At 41.0% G+C, this 18,646-nt stretch overlaps 1 pseudogene; it reads left to right on the plus strand.

Moving 5' to 3' along the window:
• The first annotated feature begins 14,606 nt into the window (after nucleotides 1-14,606).
• Nucleotides 14,607-14,678, plus strand: LOC121974026 (annotated as a pseudogene).
• The last annotated feature ends 3,968 nt before the right edge of the window (nucleotides 14,679-18,646 follow it).

An 18,646-nucleotide genomic window follows, 5' to 3' on the forward strand; every position in this document is an offset into this window, starting at 1 on the left:
TGTTATTTAGCTACTCCCAACTGAATCAAATAACTAAACCAATCTCTAAACCAATTAGGGTAGCCCTAATCGAAACACGATCATCGCTTAACCCTAGTACTTAAAGGTTAATCATCCTTTTTAACAACTTTGATTCCAAGTTGTCATCATCTACCCATTTATTGATACTTAATCAAAATAACTTCCATCCTAACTGAATAAACAAAAGAAATAACTATTAATCTCCTCAATTTCAATTAACCCAAATCTAATAATGATCTTAATAACCAGCCACTAGTTAACCAAACCACAACATATCATGAAATCAATCTCCATCATCGACATATTATCGTATTCCAAATATGCTACATCACCAAATCAATCCCAACTAACAACCAAGTATAGATTAATCAAGTCAAAACCATAATCAGATCCAAGATTAACAATTAAGCACTACTCACTATCTGCTTAGGTTTAGTTTTGTTACCCCAATTTATTCTGTAGTTGCTTGGTGGAGATCTCAAGTGTAGCTACGATGAACAAGGAGCTCTCCACTCAGATCTACAGTAGCTCGATGATGATCCTAGACGCAACTGTTAGGGAATAGAGATCTCCTCTTGATGGTTGTCCTGCTCCATCATTCAACACCAGCGATGGTTCTCGGCAATAGTTAAAGGTAGAGCAGTGGCATCCCCCTCTCGATCGGCAGTGGTCTGTGGTAATCGACAGTATTGGCTCTAGGAGGAAGGTAGGCTGGCGGTCAAGACCAGAGAAGACTAAGATGCGGTGGCTCACACCACGGCTGGTGATGGTATGGAGGTGGCGATGCTAGGGCACGAAAGAGGGAGGCGGTGGTGGATTAAAATCTAGGGAAGACCAACGGCTTGACCCTCACAACAGCGGTGGCTGTGGCATCGCAGATTTGGCCTCACGCGAAGGGGCGCCTGTGTCAGGTAATCGGAGCGACGCGCCTCGACGAGGATAACTGCGAGGCGATCGACACCATTGACCGAGGAAGGGAGATGGTGGCGCCACTAAGGATCAGGAGAGGGCCACGACTCGAGGGAGAAGATGATGGATCTGTGGGGTGCTAGGGCACATCGCCAGTCGACGATCGGCGCCGCTGATGAGTCGAGGAAGGGAACGACGCTTGTGAGGTGGGTATCAACAGAGATGGGAGAAGGGGGATCAGGGGAAGGGAATACATTGGCTAAGGTAAGGAAATCTAGGTTTAGTTTTTTATGCTTAGGTTAATTGGTCTTAATGAAATTAATAAACTCCCACTTAAGGGATATTCCAAACAGGTTTTATCTAGCCTAACAGATTCATCCTCTTAAACTTGTCATACGACCTCCATTTAAATCCAAAAAAATTTCTAAAAATTCTTGAAAAATCCAATAAGATTATTTCTCTAATAACACTTATTATTTAATTTTACCGCATCTTACAATTAAAGCACTCAATTACAAAAAAGCACTCAATTACAAAGCTAAATAGAAGAAGAATTGTTTACAAGTATTGTGTTTAGCTACTGGGATCAGGGCTATATTTATAGCCCTGATCGGGGCGCCTGAAAGGGTTCTAAGTGCCTATATGTGGATAAAACTTTATCCATATCGCACCGGATCGCAATAAGTGGTCTCTCGATAAACTTTCTGGTCCAAGCGCCTGGACCCGCTCCGGGCGCGACTCTAGGCGCCTGGACCCTGTTAAACTTGATCGATAATTGAGGGCGCCCTCGACACCCGAAGTGGTCCAGGCGCTCGGACTAGCTCTGGGCACCCGGACCACAGCCAATCCAGCTTATGCTTCGGCTCCACTTTTTTGGGTGATTTCGGCCATTCGGAATAGGGCTCACCCGAACCCATTGTCCAACCTTCTCGAGTAACATTCCGCTCCGACTTCTCGTTCCTCAGAAACACCATGCACCTCATTCTCGTCCGCTAGTATATTCTTCCGTAGCATCTCGTCCCTCAGACGTACCGAGCCCGTCGACTCTTTCCCGTGTCATCCTTCTCGCTAGCTACGTCTTTTGCACGACCTCTTATGCTCCTAAGTTCCTGCACACTTAGACACAGGGCGTTAAACCACAACAGGACCTAACTTGACTTGGTGGATCACATCAAAACTACCACGGGGTACTTATAATCTCCCCCTATTTGATGTGAGCAACCCAAGTTAAGTTAAGGTAAGCTAAAAATAAATAAGAGTAAAAATGGCAATTACATATTTTGCATTTAAGAAAAAAATGTGCAAAAAAAATGTACCCTCCCCCTAGATTGAACCTCTAATTCTCTCCTTTGATCACATTAAAAATAGGGGTAACCTAGAAACATAACTTGAAATAAATTTAAAACAGTCTAAGGGATAATACTACAATGTCTTTCATCCAAAAATCATGAAGTTTAAATTTTAAAAAATTTGGATTTTATAAACCAATTTTGGAAAATTAATTGAAAAAATATTTTTAATTATGGGAAAATTCTGAAAATTTTATAGTGGTAACACCGACATAATAAAAGATGCAAAAAATAATTCCACTAAATTATGAAATTAATTTAAGTAGAAATAAAATATTTTCTAAAAAAAGTTATATTTTCAAAAAAAATGTTTAAAAATAGTTTCCAAGCTAAAAAAATCATGATTTTGTTTTGAAAATGTAATAGAGCATGCATTTTTGCATAAAAATGATTTTTTAAAAATTGAACAAAAATTGAATTTTTAATATTTAAGATATATTTTTGTAGAAAAAATCATTCAAAAATAATACAATGGTCAAAAAAAATTGAAATTTTTTTCTTTAATCGATAACATGATAAGAGTTTACAGAAAAATGAAGTTTTTAAAAAATTACTTTGAGAATTTTTTTTAAATTGAAAAATATAATTTTTCTTAAAAGAATTCATAAAAATTAATTTAACAGTCAGAATAATTTGAAAAGTTTCCTATAGATAAGTAATGAAATTCTCTTTCTCAGAAAAATTCTAATTAATTTCTAACAGAAATTATGTAAAACAATTTATTTGATAATTTAAAGTAAATAATAAAAATTAAATCAATCAAAAGTATGACATGCATAAGAATTTAATTTAAGTATGATTTTGGAACTCAATATAGGTTTCTTCCGACTAGATTCATCAAAAATTTCTTAGGAATATATTTTATTGATAATTTTCTTATTTGGCCTTTATGATATCTAAGATGCCAATTGAGTCCTTCAAAATTTCTAAAATTTGAAGATATAACATTCGAATATGCATAATTTTTCAAATTTTGTATTCGTTCTTTTAAATTTTAATTTTCTAATTTTATTTTATTGAAATCCTCTAATCGACAAGATGCAGCTAAGGTTCCTTTTAATTCATTATTTTATTTTAATAATTTTTTATTATCTATTTCTAATTTACAAGAATTTTTTGATAATATTTTTATAAATTTAAATAATTTATCAGGAGAAAGAGATTGTACTTGACTTACCTTATTGATCTCATCATCCAAGACTCCCCCTGTAGAGCTGCTCTCTTCTGACGTTACTCCCCCTTAATCGATACTCTCGATGCTCATTTCTGATAAGCTTACTTCATCACCTTCTTCCTGACTTGCCATCAGCGCAAGTTCGGTGTAAACTTCGATTTCTAATTCTGATGAAGTTTCGTCCCATGTCGCATTTAGGTCCTTGTGCCTTTTTTGGGTTGGTCTTTTGCCCTTGCTCTTGTCCTTGTCCTTGCTCTTCAATTTTGAGCAGTTGTCTTTCACGTAGCCTTCTTTATTGTAGTGGTAGCATCTTACCTTTCTTTCTTCTTTTACCCTGCACTTAATTAAACTTATTAGTTTTAAAAAACTTTTGAACTTCCTTACCATGAATGTCATTTCATCATCATCAAAAAAGGTTTCAGATTCTGGTTCATCCACTTTTACCTTTAGGGCAATGCTCTTGTTGGGATCGGTTGAGCTAGAGGGGGGGGGGGTGGTGAATGGCTCACTTCATTTTCTTGATTGACTTGATTTTGCGCAGCGAAAACTTGAAAGCAATGCTAACTTTTGTATTTACTTGGTATCCACCTCCTCAAGGAAGTGACTAGTCCAAGGATCCACACCACCGTCACTCTTCCACTATCAAACTTCTCCTTCTCAGAATTTCACCGAAGGTGGAGAAACCTTACAAGATTTACAACTCTCTCTCTCTAAAGTAAAAAGATCACAACCACTACAAGAAAGAAGAGGAGGATGATTACAAACTTGGAATCACTTCTTCTTTGCAGGTTGAAACTTGAGAAAGTGACGAGAAGGAGAGCTTGAGCTTAAGCACTTGAGAGATTGAGCACTTTGGAGCAATAGAACAGTGTATCTTCTTCGGTGTGTTCTTTATTTTCTCTCTTCCATATTTTTAAACGTCTTCAAAACTAGCCGTTTCTCACATGATCATCGTCGTGAATCGATTGAGTTTGTATTCCAATCGATTCAAAAGTATCCATTGAGCACCATCATGTCAAGATCAACGGTGTAGATTGTTTGGTTCGAACCTCAATCGATTGAGACATTACTCTCAATCGATTGAATTTATCAATCAATCAATGAATCGATTCAAACGCGTTATGCTTCAGCGCAGAATCACAGTACCTCTGTGAATCGATCGGTCGATCGATTGGATACCTCCAATCGATCGGCTGATCGATCCAGGAGCGTTCTGTGCTTCGCACAGAAACTTCACCAATTGATCGACCGATCGATTGGTTTGCTCCAATCAATCGGCCGATCGATCCAGAAGCATTATGTGCTTCGCGTAGAAGCTTCACCAATCGATTGGCCGATCGATTGGTTTACTCCAATCTATCGACTGATCGATTCAGAAGCATTCTGTCTCACAGCCGTGTGTCTCAATCGATTTACCAATAGATTGTTCGTAATAACAAGTGAATTAATACACATTTATTTTAATAAATACCTCGTGCCAGATGAACACTTGTTCCCCTGGACTTTCTTGCCTTGCATCCAGCCCTGCAAGGGCTTCTCTTTCCAAGAATCCAGTTCTCGACCTTCTTGGACTTCTCTTGCCTTACATCCAGTCTTCTGACCTGCAAGGACTTCTTCTGCCAAGAATCTGATCCTTGACCTTCTTGGACTTCTCTTTCCTTACATCTGGTCTTCTGACCTGCAAGGACTGTTAGTTAGAGCCCTAGAGCCAATCATTTGATGATTGTTGTATGAACTCGTTGTATCATATTCTTATGTATATAAAGGCATTTGTTTATGGTTATTATGCTTACTTGTATTGGTGCCAAATAACTAAGTATAATAGCGTCCTTGAGTAGAAGGTTCTTATCTATATCAATCGATTGGTTGAATTGATAGTGAGATGATATAGTGAACACTATTCTTAATCATTTCTAGTCAAGTATTAACATTCAGGGACAATGTTAATGCGATGAGACTAGCATGTAGGTCAACTCGATGACTTGATCTTACAAGTCATGGATATAGAGATATCAAGTTGACACATGGGTATGCATTGGAGAATGTATACTAAATGACCCGCCATGAGAAAGTATCATGGATCGTTAAACGAGTGTCATATACTTTCTCATGTGACTATTAGTATGACTATCAGTCCTTGGACCTGAAGTCACCATGGTTCCCTACATAAGGAGTTGCATACTTTGGCTTCATCAAACGTCACCCGTATCTGGGTGGACTATAAAGGTGATTACTGGGTATGTAACAAATTATGTGGAGGGATGTGAGTGATGTAGATGAGATCTATCCCTCCTATATGATGGGAGTGAGGAAAACTGGCCAATGATGATGTTCCACATCATCAAGGCTACATCAAGTGTGTGCCACCTCATGAGGAAAACTAAGAGCCATGACTCTTGGTATTCCATGAGTGGCTGACCACTTAAAAGGGGAATAAGTGCAAGTGTGTGCTAACTTTAATTCTCTCTTCTTCTTCCTCTCTACTCCTCTCTCCCTCTCCTCCATTGTCGTGATCATCCAAGAGTGCTAACACACTCTAAGTGGTTTTTCTCCATCTCTTGTCCGTGTGGATACGTGTAGAGGAGTGTACGCTTGATACTCTACGAGATCCGGCTATCGTTTGGACAAGCGGGATAAGCGAAGGGTATCGCTACAAAGGTATAACTTCTATCATGTAGATCTAGTATAGATCTAGGAGAAAACTATGTATATGTATTTTTCTCTTCGCACGGATCTGTGGCAAGGACGTCGAGGTTTTCCGCAACACAAAAAGCGATTTTTGCGGCTCGAAAGTTCCAACACGTGAATAAACAAACTGTGAGTTTTACGTCAAACCAACCCTCAACTACTCCCTACTCCTAGAATAGAGGATCTACTCCATAAGTATCAGAGAAACGCTCGAAGACATAATGTAAATCGACATACAATCTTTAGATAGAGCGAGGAAGAGAGAGTATGCTTATTCTGATGACGACGAGTGGCCTCCGAATCTGATTCTCTACTTCTGGAGTTGATGTGGTGGTGAAATATGGTGGGACAGGGCTCTGAGACAACGTAGAATGTCTCCAAGACAAATCCTCCCCTGACGGCTCACCTCCCCCTTGGTAGAAGGGTTAAAAACCCCTTATATACACTAGGGTTGGCCGTGGTGACACGGTCGTGCCAAGATGGCACGACCTTGTTCTTCTCTCCCTCTGGCGGGGCTACACAGCCGTGCAAGGATCCACGACCGTGTGGTCTATGGCTCCTATTCCCCTGAGGCACCGCTGTGCAAGGATGCACGACCGAGCTTTCCTTCATCTCGTCCTGGGGGTGGCACAGTCGTGCAATGATGCACGGCTGTGTGCTGCTCTCCTCTGCCATAGCTGCACGGCTGTGCGAGGGTGCATGACCGTGCACTGCTCCCTCTTGTGTAGTCACACAGCCGTGCATGGCCGTGTTCTTCGGCTTGTTTCGGTGCGTAAATAATCACCATTTTTGCTTTGAAAGTCGTCCCTATCAACACAAAACCAAACAAAGAGCAGATATCCGAACAAAGAACATATATAATGAATACAAGACAAAAGAGGCAATCATGTAACAAATATATAAGCATAAAGTCCGTGAATGTGCGCTAAAACATGTGTAAATGATCATAATATTTGCACACATATTAGCATAAGCACAGTAGCATAAGCATAAGCAGTACCCTAAGTATGACCTAAGCATAAGTCCTTTGTGCCCAGTGCAGTAAGTAACTCAAACTCTTCAAGTCTCAGTTCTTTATCCTAGTTAAGTCGTCATACAATTGAGTTCCTAATGTTCCCGGTGATAGGCACTTACCTGCCACACACTTGGTTTGTTTTCCTTAAATCACACAAGGTCTCAAAGGATACTACTTGAAATCAAGAGAAACGTAACATTCATTTCCCCAGTAACCTAACTCGGTCTCAAAGGGGTGAATTGTTAGTTTCCACTCACGAAAACTATTTTTTTCCCTTATTCATTCATATATATATATATATATAATATTTCTACTTTCCAAGATTAAGCACTTAAGTATAGTGAAAAATAAGGTCCTTAAGGTTAGGCCAAAAACTTGTATCGGACTCCGTACAATACTTAGCTTATTTCATGCTACTAAAGATAGAGAGAGGAGATACACCAAACATACTAACACTATCAGATAACCCATGAACTCAGAAAATACTAGCAATTTTGCTATCAGACAAGTCGGGAAAAAGTAACAGGTTTGATGTTCTCAGATATGTCTTAAAAGAAGAAAGTGCAAATAAAATGCGAATGAACAAAATATGACTAAGTAAAACAGAGCAAGCTAAATAAACTATGTAAGAAGAAAAAGAAAAAACTGAAACTAAAAATGAAAACTCAACTCTCAAGTTGTGCAACAACACCCCCCCAAGACTTAAATCTTTCATCGCCCCGATGAAATCAATATGGTGGAGGGGGTGGAGGATAAGGAGGTCCCTGGTGTGGGCCCAGGGGAAATCTAGGAAAACCAGGGAGATGGTCTATGTGCTGATGATATTGATACAAAGCGCCTACTTGTTGTCGAGTGATATCCATATCATACATAAAGTTCTTCATTCTTTCCTGGTCAACCTTATAATCCTGAACGAACCCCGTTACCTAACTATGAAAGTCTATAGTGAATTGAAAATGGTCTTGTACCTCCCTAAACTGGTCGTCAGATAGCTTGAAGCGACCCTCCAACAATTGTTGTTGGGTATTATGCTTCTCATGAAGGGATTCTAAAGAGGTGCGGAAGTCAGAAAAATTGAAACTAGAGGGTCCCGAACCGTAAGCAAAAGAGTGCCTAGGGAGATTCGAATGTTTGGAAGGTTGCGGGACACCAGATGGAGAAGGTTCCTAGTGGTACTCGGTCTCTGCAGAAGGGAGACAAATCTCAGGGGTTTGCTCACTGATCACCCAATTCGCGGGGTTGTGAACTGAAGTGCGCTCGGGACAAGGAAGGGATAATGGAAAACCAACATTTCTAGGAAAGGCAAACCCATTCTCATCCCGACAAATCATTTTCATCGCAAGACAAGAATCGATGTCGATCTTGTCATTGCCATGAATAACCTCTAATCCATCAAGCTCACAACCTAAATTGAATGCCATTAGAGTGATCAATCTGCCAAACACTATCGTTCTTGAAGATGCCTTAGCTGCCCTTACCAGAGTTTGCAATAAATGGAAACCGGAATCAAAATCAACTTTCTTCAACATTGCCCAAAGAGAATAGAGTTCTATTTTGCCAACCACCCTGTCACTATCTCCTCGACCGAAGATCGTTTTGCTCATCACTCGATGCATGTATCTAAAGGTCGGGTTTTGCATGCGGGATGCCTTGGCTCTAGAGGGTTCATAAGGGCCATTTGATCCGGTTATCGACCTCCAAAATTCATTCCATCTAATCCCACCATCAAATCCTCGGGGACCACCACTAGGTAAACCAAAACAATCATTGAAATCATTAAAAGTCCACCGAACTTTTTTGTTCATCATCCTAAAAGTTATTATCCCTATGTAGTCCTCCTCAGATGAATATTTAACATCAATCAAACTTAAGAACTCAAGGACTAGACGAGGGTAAGTCGGTGCATGACAGTACATAATGTCGTTCCAATCTAAGGAGCTAATCATCCAATTAATGTCATCCTTAATTCCTAGCACCTCCATAGTGACAAGATCCATATACTTAGTGCAAACAATTTTTCTAGCGACAAGGTTATCATATCTAGCTTTTTGATCATGATTTATAAAAATAATATTAAACTCATTTTCGTTACCTTCGTCGCGTGCCACCCTCTTTCCTTTGCCTTTTGATGATGAAGCCTTCCCCTTGCTTTTGTCACCTCCCGGTGCATCTCCCTCTCCAGATCCACCATTTCCTCGATGAAGTCTCTTTAAGATCTGCGACATGGTTAGCTTAGAATTTCATGGGGGTGAGTCCTTGAGGTCAGGAGCAAAGGGAGAGGAGGAATAGGGGGTTAGCTTCTCTTTACAAAGTTGTGGCTTGGGAATGAGTTAGATCTAGATATAGATCTAAGGAAAGGTGAACTCTAGAGGGAGAAATTAGGGTTAGATGAGCTATAATGGGGATGGGAAGTGTTTTGGGAGAGAAGAAAGTAGAAGCTAGGGTTTCTTGGAGAGAGCAGGTGGCACCGCACGGTCGTGTCTTATAGACACGGCCTGGGTGGGTCACATGCTGCACGACCTTGACGAATGGCACGACCTCTCCTTTTCTCCCCTCGACCAGGCTTGCACGGTCGTGCCGAATGGCATGACCCAGGACTTCTTCCTCTCGGCCAGGCTCACACGGCTATGCCGAATGGCACGACCCCTCCTTTTCTCCCCTCGGCCAGGCTCGCACGGCTGTGCCGAATGGCACGATCTCTCCTTTTCTCTTCTCTGCACTAGCCACACGGCCGTGCAGGGTTGCACAGCCTGTGGCTTGTAGCTCAGTATGACTCGTCCTTCTCGGTTTCGGTTCCTCCGACGCCCCCACGCCCATGAACTACTCATGGCCAGCCTGTGGAGGACAATGCACATCCTGAAAATGGACAATCAAAAGCAAAGCACTAGATCAAACTTATCAAAGAAACAAAACACATAATAGAACGACAAACAAAACTGCAAAACCCTTGGGTTGCCTCCCAAGAAGCGCTTGTTTTAGGTCTTTAGCTCGACCCTGTTTCAGTCAGTGTGGGCTGAGCCCGTGGGAGAACAACTCTCCTTCTAGGCTCGATGCTTCAGCCTACCCCTTCAGTTTTGCTCGTGCAGGACAGATGTATTTCTTGCTTCTTGCTGAAGGGGAACTCTCATGGAAATTGCACTCTCCTTCCCTGTGTGTGCTGATTTTGCGAGAATTTCCCTGAGGGGAGGGGTTGCAGATGGAAGAATTGGACAGATCAAATTCAATCTTTTCCTTACCGATCACCAGGGATAGCTTATGGCTTTTCACATCGATGATGGCTCCAGCCATGGCAAGGAATGGTCTTCCAAAGATGATCGGTATCTTGAGATCTTCCTCCATGTCTAAGACAATGAAATCTGTAGGAACTATACATTTACCCACTTCAACTGACACATCTTCCACTATTCCCATTGGGTATCTGCATGAATGGTCAGCTAGTTGCAGTGTCATCATGGTCAATTTAATGTTCTGAAATCCCAACTTCTTGCATAAGGAGTACGGGAGTAGGCTGACACTAGCTCCCAAGTCACAGAAAGCTCTCGGTATGAGTTCAGAACCAATTTTGCACAGTATGGAGAAACTTCCTGGATCTTGAAGTTTAGGGGGAGGATTCACCATAAGGAGGGCGCTGCAATTCTCTGTTAGTGCTACAGTCTCGAAGTCGCCCTTCTGTCTTCTGTTAGATAAAATTTCCTTTAAAAATTTGGCGAACTTCGACATTTGGTGCAGCGCATCTATCAGTGGTACTTCTATGTAGATCTCTTTGATCTTCTTTAGGAAACGGTTGAACTCTTCGTCTCTCTGGGATGCTATAAGCTTATGAGGAAAAGGGGTCTTTAGATTCTGTGGGGAAGCTTGAAGAGTTTCTTTAACCTTTTTAGTAGCCTCCTCTCCATCCCTATTTGGAGTCTGACTAGGCATTAAAGGAGAGGTCTCCTTCTCCGGTTCGAGCTCCTTCTGAGTAATGATTTGGGGACCACCCACGGTATGTCCACTCCTCAGCTTAATGCGATTGCAATGTTCTACCAGATTTAAATTTGGTTTACCGGGAAATGTACCCTGTGTTCTTGAGATGGACTAAACTATCTGGGCTATTTAGCTGTCTTGCATCTTTTGATGCTTCTCAGAGTTTTCTAGCCTCTGGGTCAGTTGTTTGTGTTGGTTGCTACTCGAAAAACCTAGAGGTTCCACTGTACAAAAATTTTGTACAAAGGTCTGAACCTTTTCCTAGCTACCATGTGTTCTTTTAAATTAAATTTTGGATCGCCTGCGGAACTTAACACGTTTGATCCAAAACTTAATCTATTTGTTCTTTTAGGTTTTGACTTGGATCTCCTGCGGAACTTAACACGTTTGATCCAAATCACCTAAGTTATTAATTTCATTAAATATTAATTTCCAAAATTGGTTCCCAGTACTGACGTGGCGAGGCACATGGCCTTCTTGGATATGGGAGCAACCACCACCGACTAGACAAAACCTTTTAAGAAAAGCTAATATTTAATTTCCTAAAATAACTTTAGGTCAACCAAAAAAAACAATCAAATCACAAGGAAAAGAAAAACAAAAGAACACTATATCGAAAACAAATTCGAAACACTAGAATCGTATGCCTCTTGTATTTGGTATTATTTCCAAAAATAACTAGTATGATGCGGAAAGAAAAATTACTAGTTATACCTTTTAGAAAGACCTCTTGATCTTCTACCGTATTCCTCTTCTAACCTCAGACGTTGTGTGGGCAACGATCTTCCGAGATGAGAACCACCAAGCACCTTCTTCTTCCTTGCAAGTTTCGACCATCAAAACTTCTCCTAGGATGAAGAGGTTCGGCCACCACCACCATGCTCCAAGGGATGCTAGAAAAGAGGCTTCTTTTCTCTCCTTCTTAGTTCCGGCCACCAAAGCTATCTCCACCATGAGAAGGTTTCGGCCACACAAAGGAGAGGAGAGGAAAGAAAGGGCCGGCCACACCCAAGGAAGAAAAGAGGGAGAAAAATAATAGAGTTGTTCATCTTGAAGCCTTCTCTACCCCCTCTTTTATCATCCTTGGTCTTGGCAAATAAGGAAAATTTAATAAAAACTTCCTTAATTCTTTTTCCAATGAAAAGGAAAATTTATTTAATTAAAACAATTTTTTCTTTTCAAAATTCAATGGCCGGCCACAACAATAAACTTCCAAGCAAATAAAATTTTAAACACCAATTAAAACTTCCTTATTTGCTTCCAGAAATTTATAAAATTTCTCCAATAATTTTATCCCTTCATGATTGGTTTATAAAAAGGAAATTTAATAAATTAAAATCTTTCTTTTAACATGTGGATAAAAAGAAAGTTATCTCTAAAAATTAAAATCTCTTTTAATCTACAAATAAGGAAAGATATCAAATCTTTTCTTAATCTTTTGTAGAAACTTATGAAAGAGAATATTTAATTTTAAACTCTCTTTTAAATCATGAACATGATTAAAAAGGAAAGTTTTCTTAAAATTTAAAATCCTCCTTTAAACAACAAATAAGGAAAGATTTCAAATTTTAAACTCTCTTTTAAACATGTAGATGATTTACAAATAAGGAAAGTTTTTACCAAAAATTAAAACCATCCTTTTAAACTACAAATAAGGAAAGAGATTAATCTCTTCTCTTAATCTTTTGTAGAAAGCTATAAAAGAAAATTTTTAATTTTTAAACTCTCTTTTAAAATCATGATATCCACATAAGAAATAATTTTAATTAAAATCCTTTTTAATATTATAGTGGTCGGCCACCTAAGCTTGGGACCCATGCTATGGCCGGCCACCTACATGGCTCATCCACTTGGTCTTGGCCGGCCCTAGCTTGGGTTCCAAGCTAGCTTGGCCGGCCCCATTGGATGGGTAAGAAGGTGGGTATGCGGTGGGTATAAATCTCTATATACTAGAGGCTACGATAGGGACCGAGAGAAGGAATTGGTTTTGGTCTCCCGATGAAATTAAGCATCCCGTGTTCGCCCCGAACACACAATTTAATTTCATCAATAATAATTCATTCCACTAAAGAACTATTATTGAACTACCGCACCAATCCCAAATTACATTTTGGGCTCCTTCTTATTATGAGTGTGTTAGTCTCCCTGTGTTTAAGATAACAAATGTCCACTAATTTAGTAAGTTACTGACAACTCACTAAATTAATATCTAGCTCCAAGAGTAGTACCACTCAACTTCATCATCATGTCGGACTAAGTCCACCTGCAGGGTTTAACATGACAATCCTTATGAGCTCCTCTTGGGGACATTCTCAACCTAGATTACTAGGACACAGTTTCCTTCTATAATCAACAACACACACTATAAGTGATATCATTTCCCAACTTATCGGGCTTATTGATTCATCGAACTAAATCTCACCCATTGATAAATTAAAGAAATAAATATCAAATATATGTGCTTGTTATTATATTAGGATTAAGAGCACACACTTCCATAATAACTGAGGTCTTTGTTCCTTTATAAAGTCAGTATAAAAGGAACGACCTCAAATGGTCCTACTCAATACACTCTAAGTGTACTAGTGTAATTATATAGTTAAGATAAACTAACACCTAATTACACTACGACCTTCCAATGGTTTGTTCCTTTCCATTATGGTCGTGAGCTACTGTTTATAATTTATAAGGTACTGATAACATGATCCTCTGTGTGTGACACCACACACCATGTTATCTACAATATAAATTAATTGAATAACTACATTTATCATAAATGTAGACATTTGACCAATGTGATTCTTATTTCTAGATAAATGTTTATACCAAAAGCTAGGCTTTTAGTATACACTCTAACAGTTTGATCTCTCTTTTCATCTCCTTTTGCTCTGAGAGGGCTTCCTCAAGCATATTTTCAATCCTGGATAGTTGTGAAGGTGGTTGTTGCCCAGGCTGATAATTCTGATGTGCTGGTCCTTGATCCTGATTATTCCTGTATGAGAAATTGGGATGATTCCTCCATCCAGGGTTGTAGGTATTGGAGTATGGATTATTTTGCCTCTGATTGTAGCCAGTTATTGCATCACACTGCTCAAGTTAGTTTATCTGTGCTTGCATTGACCCAAGGGGGCAAGTGTCTTGAGCGTGGTCTGTGCTCCCGCAGATGTCGCAAACACAGACTACGACATTAGCTGTGTTGCTCCCCATTGCTTCAAATTTCTTAGTCAGGGCGCCCAACTTTGCAGACATGAGCGTAAATGCATCCACCTCGAATTTCCCTGATGCCTTCGTCTGATGCCTTGAGAACGCACCACCTGATCTTTCAAATGCCCACTGATGGTGGTTTTGTGCCACATTCTCTATTATTTCTTCTGCTTCATCAAGGCTCTTGTTCATCAACGCCCCTCCTGCCGCAGAGTCCAATGATACCTTCGTATGATAATTTATTCCATTGTAGAAGGTGTGTAAAACCAACCACTTCTCAAGGCCATGATGGGGACACTGTCTCAGCATGCTCTTGAATCGGTCCTAGGCTTCAAATAGGGATTCTGAGTCTATCTGCTTGAAGTTGGTGATCAGGTTTCTCATGTGGGCAGTCTTGCTTGGAGGGTAGAACTTGTCTAAGAATTTCTACTCACATTACTCTCAAGACGATATGCTATCTGCCGGTAGAGAATTCAGCCACTGCTTGGCCCTGTCTTTCAGAGAAAATCTGAAAAGAAGCAGTCTCACCAATTCTGGAGGAACCTCATTCACCTTCATCATGCCACAGATTTCATAAAACAGCTCTAGATGATGATTCAGGTCCTCGTGTGGTCCTCCTCCGAATTGATTTTTCTGGACCATGTGAATTACTGCGGGCTTGATCTCAAAGTTGTCAGATGGTTGGTCAGGTGATACTGGATCGGACTCCTCGTGCACATGGTGTCGCATAATTTTTCAACGGTTTATCGACCATTCCTGAGGATTCTTTTGCTGCTTGGAAAGCTTTCTGTAAATGCCATCTCCTTAGAAAGATCCTATCAATCTCTGGGTTAAATGGTAGTAGTTGTCCTGAAAGGTTAGCTCTACGCATGCAAAAGCAAGATATAGAATATGGCAATACGAAATAAAGAATGATAAGGGAAAGAAAAAAAAATGCAGTAAATAAAGAAAATAAAACCTAGTCTAATCCAATATGAATATGCTAATGTTATAGACGCAGTCCCCGGCAACGGCACCAAAAACTTGTTACGATTCCGCAAGTGCACGGATTCATCATCAGTAATAAAAATATCGATCCCACAGGGTCTGGTTAGAAGTACTAGCAGTTGTTCACTTAGGGTTAGCTAAGTTACCAATGGCTTCGAATAATCTAAAGAGAGAGGTTGGGAAAAAGAATCGAAAATTGGGAAGTCAAAGTATTCACTTGGTTACGACGTATTCTAGGAGGTCGGTTTCGTTGTGGTAGTATTGATGTGTCGCAATTTATCCTATCCTCATTGTCCTTTACCATGAAGTTGCTGGAAACTAAAGCGGCTACACTTAGACACCAAGAGGAATAAGATTCCTAAGAAAGCCTGTTACGGTTTACCTTTGTTAGTAGGGCGCCTCAGTGAATCTAAAGGAAACGACTCTAATTGGTAGATTAAGGATAACGGTTGAGAGATGAGTGTGGTCTCTTGTTTCCTTGAGGAGAATTTGCCTCTCCTTTCAGGGAAGTGCCCTAAATGTCCGTGAACGGGTTACCCCTGTGACTAGAGCCCCTCGGGTGTACAATCTAGAAACAATTCCTATGCGGGGTCGACAAGTTCTACACAATCAAGCGATAAGCAGTTGAAACAAGACATGAAAGATCATCTAATGTGAATAGACAAACTGCGAGTTTTACATCAAACCAACCCTCAACTACTCCCTACTCCTAGAACAGAGGATCTACTCCATAAGTATTAGAGAAACGCTTGAAGACATAATGTAAATCAACATTCAATCTTTAGATAGAACAAGGAAGAGAGAGTATGCTTATTCCGATGACGACGAGTGACCTTCGAATCTGATTCTCTGCTTCTAGAGTTGATGTGATGGTGGAAAATCGTGGGGCGGGGCTTCGAGACAATGTAGAATGGCTCCAAGATGAATCCTCCCTTGACGGCTCGCCTCCCCCTGATAGAAGGGTTAAAACCCCCTTATATACACTAGGGTTGGCCGTGGCGACACGGCCGTGCCAAGATGGCACCGCCTTGTTCTTCTCTCCCTCTAGCGGGGCTACACAGCTGTGCAAGGATCCACGGTCGTGTGGTCTCTGGTTCCTGTTCCCTGAGGCACGACCGTGCAAGGATGCACGATCGGGCATTCCTTCATCTCGGCTTGGGGGTGGCACGGTCGTGCAATGATGCACGACCGTGTACTGCTCTGCCTTTGCCATGGCTCCATGGCCGTGCGAGGGTGCACCGCCATGCACTGCTCCCTCCTGTGTAGTCACACGACCGTGCATGGCCATGTTCTTCGGCTTGTTTCGGTGCGTAGATAATCACCATTTTTGCTCCGAAAGTCATCCCTGTCAACACAAAATCAAACAAAGAGCAGATATCTGAACAAAAGAACATATATAATGAATACAAGACAAAAGAGGCAATCATGCAACGAATATATAAGCATAAAGTCCGTGAATGTGCGCTAAAACATGCGTAAATGATCATAATATTTGCGCACATCACCACCTTCACTTGAGCCACTACATCCTTTTCTTTGGACTTCTCCTCTTCGTGTGTAGGCATAGGTTCTTCATTTAGGACCTTCTTCACTTTGCTTTACAAATTGTAGGCATTCTTGTATTCACCTACATGACTCACACCATCATTAGGCAACATATTGATCAAAATTAATATTAACTTCTTATTTGTCTTTGACGTTAGGCTTGCTCCTTAGTCCAATAATATGGTTGGAGTCTCTTCTCTTTCTTGTCTTTTCAAACTTCAAATGACTCCTCGACAACCATCATGATGTCCCAATCCATATCGAAGAAAGCTTTCATTTTCACCATCCAAACGGTGATCTCATTGACTTCCCCTTCATACTTCGGCCAAATCATCAAGTTGGTCATCCTTAGCTTCCTTTGAGGTTAGTCCGACGGAGAGCGTCCTCGGTCTGATACCACTTGTTGAGGATCATTGGTTCAGCTAGAAGGGGGGTTGAATAGATGATCACCCCAATCATTCACTTTCCTACATATTCATTAGTGTAGCAGAAATACAAGCAAATACAAATATGACAGATAAAGACAAGAAAGAACAACCAAACCGCTAACATGTTTGTTTACGTGGTTCAGAGATTAGGGATCCTATTCCATAACTATCTGTAATGTGGGAGATCCCTGTGATCCTTCGATGGATCAAGCCCTGACAACCTCCGCCTAGTACAAACTCCTTTTCGGTGGAGTAAATCTCACACAATCTTGATCAATATAGTACTTTGATCACAACTCAAGGTAGACTACTAATAATGGTTTTCCACTCCTATTTTGTCAATCAGGGGCAGTTATTCCAAGCTCCATTATATAGAGATTGGGGAAATTAGTAAGTTGATTTTATAGTTACCAATCACTGGTCCTTGCACCTGTTGAAACCCCAAGTTGTTTTGATGCGATCAAACAAGTTAAGTTAGGTCCTGTGGTGTTTTGACCCTGTGTCCAAGTGTGCAGGAACTTAGGAGCATAGGAAGTCAAGCGGAAGACACAACTAGCGAGAAGGATGACATGGGAGAGAGAGCCGATGGGCTCGGTGCGTCTGAGGGATGAGGTGCTGCGGAAGAGTACACCGACGGACGAGAAGGGAGCGTGCAGTGTTTCCGAGGGACAAGAAGCCGGAGCGGAAGATTAGTCGAGGTGCAAGAGACGTAGCCAACGAGAAGGCCGACACGGGAGAGAGCTGATGGGCTTGGTGCGTCCGAGGGACAAAGAGCTATGGATGAGTACGTTGGCGGACAAGAAGGAGGCACGCGACGATTCCGAGAGACGAGAAGCCAGAGTGGAAGCCTGCTTGAGAAGGCCGAAATTGAGTTCGGGTGAGCCTTATTTCGATTGGTCCAAATCACCCAAGCGAGCAAAATGGAAGATCTGGACCGAGGCGAGTAGAACTGGAGTAGAGAGCCTGGACTGTAAAAAGTCAACTATGTTGACTTTAGTGGTTCGGGCCCTGATCCAATCCGGGCGCCCGGACCAGTCCGGCACCCGGAACCCGACTTTTGACCAGATCACATTTGACATGATCCATAGTGAAGGGGATAAAGTTTTATCCCCTTCCAGGCACCAGGAACCCTCCAAGCGCCCCGACCAAGGCTATAAATACAGCTTTGGTCCAGAAGCTTTTCAATTTAACAAGCAATTTGATATTCAACACTTGTGTACTTCTATTGTTTAGTTTAGCTTCCTTCTTTCTGTGCTTACACTGTTGTAAAAGAGGCTTCTCCACCTGAAGGAGAATTTAGTGTGATCATCTTCCTTGGATTAACAACCTCCCCGGTTGTAACCAAGTAAACTCCGGTGTC

This window comes from Zingiber officinale, chromosome 4A, assembly GCF_018446385.1.
Source record: "Zingiber officinale cultivar Zhangliang chromosome 4A, Zo_v1.1, whole genome shotgun sequence".
NCBI classification, from domain to species: Eukaryota; Viridiplantae; Streptophyta; class Magnoliopsida; order Zingiberales; family Zingiberaceae; genus Zingiber; species Zingiber officinale.